Here is a 12695-nt window from a genome sequence, read left to right on the forward strand (position 1 = left end):
TCGATACAAATCATCGATAGAAGAACCACCGATATTAGAATTAAAGCCACTTTCAAACCATTTGGAATACGCTTATTTACATGGTAAATCTGAATTACCTGTAATAATATCGTCTTCTCTTACGGAAAATGAAAAATCTCAACTCATTTCTGTGCTAAAAGCTCATAAACCAGCTATTACATGGAAGATTCATGACATTAAAGGTATAAGTCCTTCGTATTGCACACATAAAATCCTTATGAAAGAAGATCATAAAACATATGTGCAACGCCAATGAAGACTAAATCCAAATATGCAAGATGTTGTTAAGAAAGAAATTATTAAACTGCTCGATGCAGGTTTATTTTATCCAATCTCTGATAGTCCATGGGTAAGCCAGTTCAATGCGTACCTAAGAAGGGTGGCATCACTGTCATCACAAATGAAAAAGATGAGCTTATTCCTATAGGACTGTAACGGGATGGCGTGTTTGTATTGATTATAGAAAATTAAATGACGCCACCAGAAACGATCACTTCCCTTACCTTTCATTGATCAAATGTTGGAAAGGTTAGCTGGGAACAGTTACTATTGTTTCCTTGAAGGTTTCTCCGGATACTTTCAAATTCCAATCGCACCCGAGGACCAAGAGAAAACCACATTCACGTGCCCTTATGGTACTTTTTCTTATTAAAGCAAGCCATTGGGACTTTGCAACGCCCCTGCAACTTTTCAAAGGCGCATGATGGCGATATTTCATGACATGATAGAAGAATGCATGGAAGTTTTCATGGATGACTTTTCAGTCTTCGATGATACTTTTGAAACATGTCTAGTTAATCTTGAACGAATGCTTATTAGATGCGAGAAATCAAATCTAGTACTTAATTGGGAGAAATGCCATTTCATGGTTAAAGAAGGCATCGTTCTTGGTCATAAAATTTTAAGTGAAGGAATTGAAGTGGATAGAGTTAAAGTAGATGTAATTGCTAAACTTCCACATTCCACCAATGTTAGAGGAGTTGGGGGTTTTCTAGGGCATACCGGTTTTTACTGAAGATTTTTCTAAAATTGTCACTCCTATGAACAAACTCCTAGAAAAAGATGCTCAAATCTTTTAATATTCTTAAAGAAAAACTCATTAATGCGCTGATCATGATAACTTCAAATTGGAATCTACCATTTGAACTCATGTGCGATGCAAGTGATTTTGCAATGGGAGCTGTTTTAGGTCAAAGAATTGAAAAACGATTTCAACCTATTTATTACGCTAGTAAGACGTTACAAGGAGCACAAACAAATTACACAACTACTGAAAAAGAACTCCTTGCTATCGTCTTTGCTTTTGACAAATTTTGTTCATATCTCGTTCTGGCTAAAACGGTGGTCTATACTGATCATTCTGCTCTTAGATACCTATTTTCAAAACAAGATGTCAAACCACGATTAATCCGTTGGATCTTACTCTTAGAAGAATTCGATATTGAAATTCGAGACAAAAATGGAGCAGAAAATCTCGCCGCTGACCATCTTTCTCTCCTTGAAAATCCTGAATTAGAAGTTCTAAATGAATCGGCTATACAAGATAACTTTCCTGATGAATATCTCTTGAAGATCGATTATAATGAAATTTCATGGTTTGCAGACTTTGCAAACTACTTAGTATGTGGATTCCTTGAAAAAGAGTTGTCGTACCAAAAATGTTAGTGATATAAAACACTATTTTTGGGAAGATCCACATCTGTTTAAAAGTTGTCCAGATGGAATAATACGTCGATGCGTATTCGGGGATGAAGCTAGCCAAATCTTAAACCATTGTCACACAGGACCAACAGGAGGGCATTATGGGCCTCAACTCACAGCAAGGAAAGTTTACGACGCTGGATTCTATTGGCCTTCAATTTTCAAAGACGCACACCTTCTTTGTAAATCCTGTGATGCATGTCAAAGGGCCAAAAAAATAAGTCAACGTGATGAAATGCCACAAAACGTCATTCAAGTATGTGAAGTATTCGAAGTTTGGGGTATTGACTTTATGGGTCCATTTCCAAAATCTCATAATAATCTCTACATTCTCGTTGCCATTGATTATGTATTTAAATGGACGGAAGCACAAGCTCTCCCAACTAACGATGCACGAGTTGTAGTCAACTTCTTAAAACTTCTTTTTGCTAGGTTCGGAACACCGAAAGCTTTAATAAGTGATCGGGGTACTCATTTCTGTAATAATGAACTTGAGAAAGTTCTCAAAAGATATGGAGTAACTCATAAAATCTCAACTGCTTATCATCCACAAACAAGTGGACAAGTTGAAAATACCAACCGAGCTTTAAAACGTATTCTAGAAAAAACTGTAGGAACAAATCCAAAGGAATGGTCTATGAAATTGGAGGATGCACTTTGGGCTTTTCGAACAGCCTACAAAACTTCAATTGGCACCACACCTTTTAAACTCGTTTACAGAAAAGCATGTCACCTTCCAGTAGAAATTGAGCACAAAGCATTTTGGGCTTTGAAGACGTGTAATCTTGATTTGCATGAAGCTAGACGTCTACGATTAAGTCAACTAAATGAATTAGAAGAATTAAGACATGATGCATATGAAAATTCGTTAATCTATAAGGAAAGAACGAAGAAATGACATGATAAAAGAATCAGAAGTTTAAAAGAATTTAAGGAAGGAGACCAAGTTCTTTTTTTCAATTCACGATTCAAACTATTTCCTGGAAAATTAAAATCAAGATGGTCTGGACCATTCATAGTCAAAAGAGTTTTTCCATACGGAATAATAGAGTAGATAAATTCAAATGGGATTGAATTTAAAGTTAATGGTCACAGAGTTAAACATTACATACATGGTCCGATGGAAGTTGACAATGAAATTAATCACAATTTCACCACCAAAGCAAACCCTCATAATGAAAATATAAATATGTTTTCAACGACATCTGAAAAACCAAAAATTGGAAGACGGGGAGGTTTCAAATTAGAGTGATGAAGAAGAATTTCTATATAAACCTCCCATTCCAAGAAACAAAGAAAAATATGAACAAGAAGTCCAAGTAGAAGTGGAAGAACCAAGAAAAGATCACCCAAAAAAGGTTAACAAACCAACTCCACCTCCTAAATTAGGAGACCCATGTGAATTTATCATTTCTTGCTTGCTTAATGATGGTGCTATGTATAATGGGCTCGCAGATTTAGGAGCAAGTACGAATGTTATGCCTCTTTCCTTATACAAAAGATTAGGTGTGGGTAAATTAAGACCAACCAGCATAGGTGTTCAATCATTTGACCAAACCATTAAACACCCGGTTGGAATAGCCAACAATTTACTTGTTAAAGTGGAAAGTTTGACATTTGTTGCATATTTCATAGTTATTAATATGGAGGAAGACCTTGATATTCCTCTAATTTTTAGTCGCCCATTTTTAGCATCCACCGAGGCGTTCTTTGATGTAAGAGAGGGTAGAATGTGTAGTGACCCGGAAAATTTCGACTAATTTTAAATCAAACTCTCGATACGATATTGTATTTTCAACACGATAAGCAAAGTCTGTTAGGTTGGATCTCAAAAATTTTGAACTGTTTCATATATTCAATTGACCTTCGACCACTCCCGACGATTCACGAACAACTATTTGTAAATAGTTACATATATATATATATATATATATATATATATATATATATATATATATATATATATATATATATATATATATATATATATATATATATATATATAAATATTACTTGTAAATATATAATATTATATTTAGTTGTTTAAAAGAATATAATTAATATATCTATTTACTTAAACTTGTTAATTAAGATTTGATATATATATATACATATATATATATATATATATATATATATATATATATATATATATATATATATATATATATATATATATATATATATATATAGATTGTGTATATTGAAAATGAATGATTTCGAGCCTAATTAGTAAACATCAGTAACACTCGGTTGACGTTTCGTTAGTTTTAATATAGATATATTACATGTTCACGAAGGACTAAAATAAAAGTTGAACTATAAATCGATTTCGAAGATGTTAGATTTATTAAAAATATTTTTACCTTTTTAAGTTTAAATATTAGTACTCCGTACATATCAATTGGAACGGAAAATAAATAATTATCGAACCTTTTTGATCAGGTTTCAAACAGTTAATGAGTGAAATAATTAAATATATTTAATTTAAAAATTTGGGATTTTTAGGGACACTTTTATACGTTAACTGTTTAGCAATGGACACGATATAGCATTCCGTGATAAACTGTCGGTAAAATAAAACAATTAAAGGGCGGCTTAACTGTTAAATCATTGAAATTGTGAGAATTATGATTGATACTGTGTATGATTATTATTATATTATTATTATTATTATTAATTATTAGAAAGATTAATTATTTAATATATATATGTATCCCACGATGTGTTCTGCAAACACAAACACCCATTTGAATTACACTACTTATATTTGAAAACATTCCACAAATCGCACTCATATGTATGTACATGTATTGGCATGGATAATCAAACACCTGCAAGTAATCTTGTTTAGTTTGTGAACTTAACCAAACCGCCACCCAAGCTCACCATTAAACTGCCACCACCCGGAACCACTTCACCACCCGACCACCATAATGCTGCTATAACCACCATCAACCGCTACATACACCATTACAACTAACGTGATCCATCTCTCTTCATCTCTTCTATTTGTTTATTTTTTTTCTTCGTCTTGAACTCGCCACAACCGGCAACCACCATCATGGACCACCTTAGACATCACCATCGCAAACACACTTCTGGTTACCGTATATTTTTTTTCTATTTTTCCAGTTGTCATTCGAACAAAATAGAAACATGTATTGCTACATCGATTGCTATGTTTCTGTTAAACACCGCTACTACTAATTGGAAGGTTTCGGTTTACCGATCTATAAAGCATGTTGATGATGAAAGAAAGTGACGATGAACAGTACCCATCTTTCTCCTTTTCTGTTTATTTCTGGTTTAGTTCATTACCGTTACTATCATGGTTACATGTTGATCAAATTGCTACTGCCATAGTTTTTTTTTTTCTGTTTCATTCCTATACATGATGACATTAAAAATAAAAAGGTGATAGCGAGAGTTTTGATCGATTACATGAACTGGTAATTTGTATCTTGGGTCACGTTCTATTTTTTTTGGGGCCGTAGCATAATTAGATCGAGATTAAAAGAAGATGATGATGATAAAACGTGATATTTGGTGAGGATTCGGTGTAATGAAGCCAATTGAAAAAGACAAGTGGTCGTCCTATAATTTTTTAAAATAACGAATCCTATAAAGTTCCAAACTAATTAACTGTTGGGCTTAATCTTGATAAATGGGCCGTAAATGATTTAAGTGCTGGGCCTCGTGATCTTGGGTTTTTAATGGACTAGTCTGTTGGGCCAAGAGCTAATAAAAATCATGTTGGGCCGAAATGAAAATAAAAGGGTTAAAATAAATCAAAGTCCAGTATTAATCAGAAAATCTGAAATGGAGGGATGGTTAAGGAGGTGGATGAGTGAATGAGAGGTCGTGGGTTCGAGTCGTGCTTCTGGTAGTTTATTTCCTTTTTTTTGAAAAGCTTCTAAGGTATTAACTATTATTATTATTATTATTATTATTTATAATAATAATAATAATAATAATAATAATAATAATAATTATTATTATTATTATTATTATTATTATTATTATTATTATGAACATAAGTATTATTATTTTTACAAATTATTATCATTATTATTATTATCATTATTTTTATTACTAGTATTATCATTATTATTATTTTTACAACAAATAAATATTATGTATATAAAATTATACTCATGATAATATTACATATTATAAACATATTTTTTTTATATATAAATATTCATATATAACAAATGATGTATTTTTAATATAATGTTAAACATATATAAATATTAATATAATTATATAAACATTAGTCATTTTTAAAGATATATACAAATTAAATATATGTATAATATATAATTAAGATATAATAATTTTGTTCGATTACAAATATATGTGTTAATATATATAAATGATATAGGTTCGTGAATCCGAGGCCAACCCTACACTTGTTAAATGATGTCATATGTATTTTTACTACAAAATACATTAGGTGAGTTCATTTGCTCCCTTTTACTCTTTACATTTTTGGGACTGAAAATAATGCGCTGTTTTTACAACTGCTTTATTAAATGCCTTTGAAATCTATATTTTTGAACTGAGATGCTTTTATAAATGTTTGATGAGATAGACACAATTAAAACATTCCTCGAATGAATTATTATGCAGACAGAAGTTCTGTGGATTATTATTGAATTAGTTGGACGTTATAATTGCCACTAATTGTTATGAATATTTCCCCTGATTATTATTGCTTGGTAACCTAAGAATTAGAATCGGGTATGGCCCTAATTCACGCGAATCCTAAAGGTAGCTACCGGGTTTAACACCCCCACCCAGAATGTTCACTAGACGGAAGGGCTAGTGGGCGTGGTGTTTAGTACTTCGAAGTTTATGATTATTATACAGACGAGATGTTCTGTTTTGGGGATATTATTATGCGCATTATATGTTAAGGTCGGTTACCAAGCTAAACTATGAAAGAAATGAAAAGTGAATGTTATGTATCGAGAGAATGATTTTATACACAGGTTATGTGTATGTTATTTTTGTGCACGAGATATGTGTACGGTTACTAAGATTTATGAAAGATGATTTCGTACACGAAATATGTGTACTGTATTTAAAAGATATAGCATGTACATTACAGGTGGGTATAGGATTCGGGCCCATTTGTACCATGCAGCATTTAAATCTTGTGGTCTATCAAAATGATGAATTTTATTGTTTATGATAAACCTATGAACTCACCAACCTTTTGGTTGACACTTTAAAGCATGTTTATTCTCAGGTATGAAAGAAACCTTCCGCTGTGCATTTGCTCATATTACATGGAGTCATTCAGGACATATAGAGGTCCGTTCATCGCAATGGTACCAGATGTTATTGTATTAGTTCATGAAGATTTTGGACAGGGTACTACAGAATGACACTTAGTGATGGTGACAAATCGGTCACCTTTGTGAATCGAAAGTCTAAATCTCCACCAACCAAAACTGTTGAACCAATAAAAACGCCTAAGTATGGGGAAGATGAAGTAACACCTAATGATGACCTGATAACAAAGAACTCCATTGTTGATACGAAATTAGATGACCCCGTTTTTAACAGCTCAATAAAGAAACTTTATAAACGGATTCAAGATGCTAGGATTAAGGGGAACTTTAAGTTATGTAACCGATTAGTATCCAAATTGACACCTAAAGAAAAGGCAATATTAGTTGAATTTGTGAATGTTAAAGAGGAAATCAACAAATGGTTGAAGCAAAAGTCAGAGATATGCAAGTTATTGATGGTCCAACTGAAATTAACGATGAAGTTAATCACAATTTCGACACCACAGCTAACTAAGTGTGGGGAGAATCGAATCTTTTAAGGATAATATAATGCTGTCTAGAGTTAGATTTTCTGTTTTCGTGTAGTTCTCGAGAATGGAATCCAAATGGTCTTTCCCTAGCAGACCCTAAAGAACTAGTCTTCTCCCTCCATTCTAAATTTTTGTGTTTTTAGGTTTTACGAGATGAATTCCTTTGATTTGAACCATGGTCTACTACTACACGCTATGATTACTAAACATAATAATAACACTATCCCGAGTGAACTGGTATCATTCATAAGAGGCAAAATGGACGAAGTGAGGAAAGAACTCAGGAAAGATCATAATAAGACACATTTTGGTAAAGGAAAATCAAAATCCACAACAAAAAGAAGAGCACGACACCTTGAAAGATGTCATAAATGCGGAAAATGGTCATACGAATGGAAATGTTCGAACAATCAGACACATTCCAATTCTGAATTCGTTACTTTATGCAGAGAAGGAACGTTCATATGTTTAGAAGAAAAGTTATTGAAAACTTGTAACATCCCAACCCGTTAACCAACCAAATACGCGTAAAAATTTTTTTTTGTATACTCAGTGTAGTGCGCGGCGCGCACCACCCTCTGTGCGCGGCGCGCACAGAGGCCTGGACAGTTCTGATCAACTTGTTCGTTTCACGCGAAAAGATCTTCGACTTCCCGACACAATTAGACCAAACGGTTTTCACAACACATTATAATAAGTAAAACTAACACGTTTTGATAATAAACAAGTTTTACGACACCGGGTCCACATCGGCCCGTTTTACGAGTTAAGTACGAAATACAATTTTCGACCCCAGTTTCTAACACAAAATAAAAGCCGAGCATGGCGATTGGGGATACGCTACCCAATCCTAATCCAAATCCAAAGCAAGTCCACTAATCCCCGCGCTTACCCGAGCCACCGTCTCCAAAGCAAATCTATAAAAAAGGTAAACAACGAGAGGGTAAGCTAACGCTTAGTGAATGCAATAACTATACATATACATATATAATATACCTACTTGCATACACTTACACAAATACCTCATACACGCTAGCAAGTTACATAGCATACCTTCGCAAGTATAACTCTAAATTCTTCAAGACCACAAGCTAGCACCACAACAACATATATATAACTCGAATAATATAAAATGTTACACTACAACACGTCACCATGGTTAACCGATTACACAAGGGAATGGAACTTCGAATTTCCCACCGGTATTCATAACAACCGTTAGTGTACAACGAAATATATCACTAATCCCTAGGCCATTCGGACAATGAAATATCCGTTCAAAGCAATCGTTAGTGTACAACGAAATATATCACTAACTCTTGGTCGGATTGGACAACGAAATATCCGTTCAAAGCAATCATTAGTGTACAACGAAATATATCACTAACTCTTGGTCGGATTAGACAACGAAATATCCGTTCAAAGCAATCGTTAGTGTACAACGAAATATATCACTAACTCTTAGTGGTTTGGACAACGAAATGTCCATCGTTAGTGTACAACGAAATATATCACTAACTCTTGGGCAATTTGGACAACGAAATATCCATCGTTAGTGTACAACGAAATATATCACTAACTTTGGTGGTATAGACAACGCATACCCGGCCCCTCCCCCGCCCTACAAATAGATACATTATATACGCACATGTATAATCATTCCACTCACCTTGTCGCCTTGATGAAATGCTACCGAATAATCCGCAACTCGCCGATGAAATGTACCTATTCCATCATCACAATTACAACAACACACTTAGAGTGGATTTACAAACCAACTCAATTCGACCCTTAGTGCAAATTCGATCAATTGCACTTACAAACCCAAAACGCGCCCAAACTAACCAATAATCACTAACACAAGTGAAAATGGTCTTATTATGCCAATTGAACCCAATCTTAAGTGTTAAACACTTATCATTCTCAAAATCAACCAAAACCCCAATTTTGACTCATTTCCAAAATTAGTCTTTCAAATACACAAAATGGGTTCTAACACTTCCATAATCACTAATCCTAGTGATTAAACCCAAATACAAGTCCTAATCATGGCCAATTTGTTCACCAACCCAAAATCCAACAACAACAACCAATAACCCGATTACTAGCATCAATAAACTCACTTCATGAGTTTAAATGGGTTTCCTAACAATTTTAAGTTCAAACTCTAACTCGAGTACCAAAATCAACCAATGAAATTCGGAGTTTGAACTTACCGAAACTACCACAACGTAGCCGTGAACGAGATGAACAACTTTAAAACCCGAGCTTTGGTGAGAATCCAACTCCTTCTTCCCCAAATGAAGCTTTCTCTCTCTAAACTCTTCTCTCACTAGGGTTTGGAGATAAAAGTGATGAATGGATGTGAAATTGATCCACAATTGGATCCAAACCAGTTGATATGGCCACAGATCCGACCCCAAGTGAAATGACCAAAATGCCCATCATTAAACTCAAAAAACAGAAAAATAGAATCCTGTCGCTGGCAGTGTGCGCGGCGCGCTCACTTAGTGGTGCGCGGCGCGCACAGTGGTCCGAGCAGTTTCCTGAGCTTTTTAATTTACGCCATGCACTATACATTTATGTACGCCATTTACACTCTATGTACCATGAATATTTGGGTGTTACAAAACTTGTGGATATGCTTATGTAGCAATGGAAAACCAAATCGAACGACTCTCTTATGAGTCGACTAAAGCAGGTCTCTGAGAATTCTATCTCATAGGTAAGTATGTACAGTTTTTGTTTTTATTTTATTTTTATTTATTGCTTTTAACCTTTTGTTAATAAACGCTGAATCGTTCGCTATAAAGTATTAAATTGATATTCAATAAAATTAGGTATAATAAACCGAAATTATTGATATCAGATAAAAATTTAATTCATCACTGCGAAATTTACCGTTTATTCATAAGGTATAAATATCTTTAATCAATCAATCTAAAATATTTCAGAAATTCGTCAGGAGTAAAACTAGGTAATATAGCCGAATTTACTTTACCCAAAAGAGGGACGTATATTTTTGTTAATATTTGATTGATTAAAGTGGGATAAAAGACCAAAAAGATTTTTACCTTGTTTTTTTAAAATTAATATATAACTATATTATTTTAAATATAAGTTTTGTAAAAGTAATGTATATATTAATAATATTTATATGAAATTTTATTAATATGCATTTTAAATTTAAGTTTTATGTGAATTTAAAAACAAAATTTACTTTACTTCATTAAGTTAAAAAAATGATTTCTAAAATTCATCGTGAGTTGAAGACTAAGTCATGGAACCGAAATTTCTTTACCCAAGGGCGGGGCGACAAATTTTATTATCATTATTTTTAATTTTATTGATCTAAAGTATGCCAAAAACATTATAAAAAAAACCCCCAAAAATTTTTGCTTTTAAAACAATCGCTTTGAAATGACAATTTTTAAAATTTTGTCGAGGGACAAACTAGGTGAACGTACCGAAATTACCTCTTCCTAAATAAAAAGGAAAACAAAATTTTAAATTAATTAATTATTTATTTTATAAGCTAAAGATTTTTATATTGTATAAAAAAAAATGTACCGCAGTCGCGGAGCTTGTGAGTGCATAATCCTCCGTAGTCGTGGAGGGAGCAAATTCCAGACCAGAGTATAACTGGTCGACAGACCAGTCCACCATCCCAACTCTCATTATTTTCTGCGAAAAATCCAACAAAAACACACACAAACTCTCGATTTTTAGTCATTTTTCGCCAAATCTTTCATAAAAACACGATGAGAAGACTCCTACCAAGAAGCTTTTCAAGGAGAACGGTAAATTTCTACACAAAACACTCTTTAATTCGGATTTATAATGTTCTTGAGCAAAATTATACCTAATTTGATTTTGATGATTTGTAGCTTAATTGTGCTTAAATTGTTTGTATATTATGCTTGTATAACCTAGATTGATGTTACTTAATATGATTAGAAGCCTTAAACTTCAAATTTTTAACAATATAGGGTTTGTGTTCTTGAGCAAAAATTGGGGCTTTTTGATATAAACAGGTTATGGCCGAATTTTGTTGTTAGTTCATGCTTAATTAAGTAGTGTAACATGTTTAGGTTGCTAATTGATCCAAACTTTGATCCTAAACATGATTTTTGAGCAAGATTGTTGACTTTTTGAGTCAAAAATGCATGAACTTGATTTAATTGATATGAAGGCCATTTGAAACTCGTTTAATTGCTTTAATGATTATTTTTGACATGTTTTAGAAGATGAATGCTTAGGAACATTGTATACATTTTCATATATGTTTATTTGTAAAAGTGTAGAATTGTTAATATTATGAAAAATGCGTATAAGTTTAATATTGTTCAAACATGTCATTATGATTGTTTTGATTTATGATTTTGCTAACACTAATGTATATTTGGATGCACAAAAATTGTGTTTAATGTGTTTTGCAGACTGAAAGGGGTGAATCTTCATCCGCTTCCCAGGCTCATAATGCTCCTCCTGAGAATGCAGACGAACAGGAGATTAACGACCAATACAGACAAAATCTACCGCATCCATTCATTTCATATTCAAATATACACGAGGCAGATTTACACCCTAATTTAAGATTTGACAGACGTTGGATAGAATATCCGAAATATCAGAGGAACTTACACATTCTTCAGTCTAAGGATGTTGAAGTACCCAGGGTGATAGATTGGGAACCGTTAGAAACAGTGGGATTAGCCGAACCAATCAGGGAATTACTTTACCAAAGGTATGGTAATTCTACTTTTAACGATTGGGAACGTTTATTCACTATACGTAGGCATGTATATAGGGAATGATGTGTGGAATTATTAAGTACTGTTGAAATAAATGATCAGGTAGCTAGCTTAACCGATCAAAGTTTTATTAGATTTTTATTAGGAGGTGTGATGCACCATATGTCTCTATTAGATATGGCTCGAGCCTTGTGTATATATACGCCTGAGGAATTAGTATCTAATGATTGTCAAAGGTTGATAATTCATGGTAGAAGGGTTGATGAAAATTTTGATATGAATGGAATATGGAGTAGAATATCTAGCCATAATCGATTTCGTGGGGATCTCACTCTTATACCGATATTAATAGAGCTGAGCTAAGAGTGATCCATAGGTTTTTAGCA

This window comes from Rutidosis leptorrhynchoides, chromosome 3, assembly GCF_046630445.1.
Source record: "Rutidosis leptorrhynchoides isolate AG116_Rl617_1_P2 chromosome 3, CSIRO_AGI_Rlap_v1, whole genome shotgun sequence".
Lineage (NCBI taxonomy): Eukaryota > Viridiplantae > Streptophyta > Magnoliopsida > Asterales > Asteraceae > Rutidosis > Rutidosis leptorrhynchoides.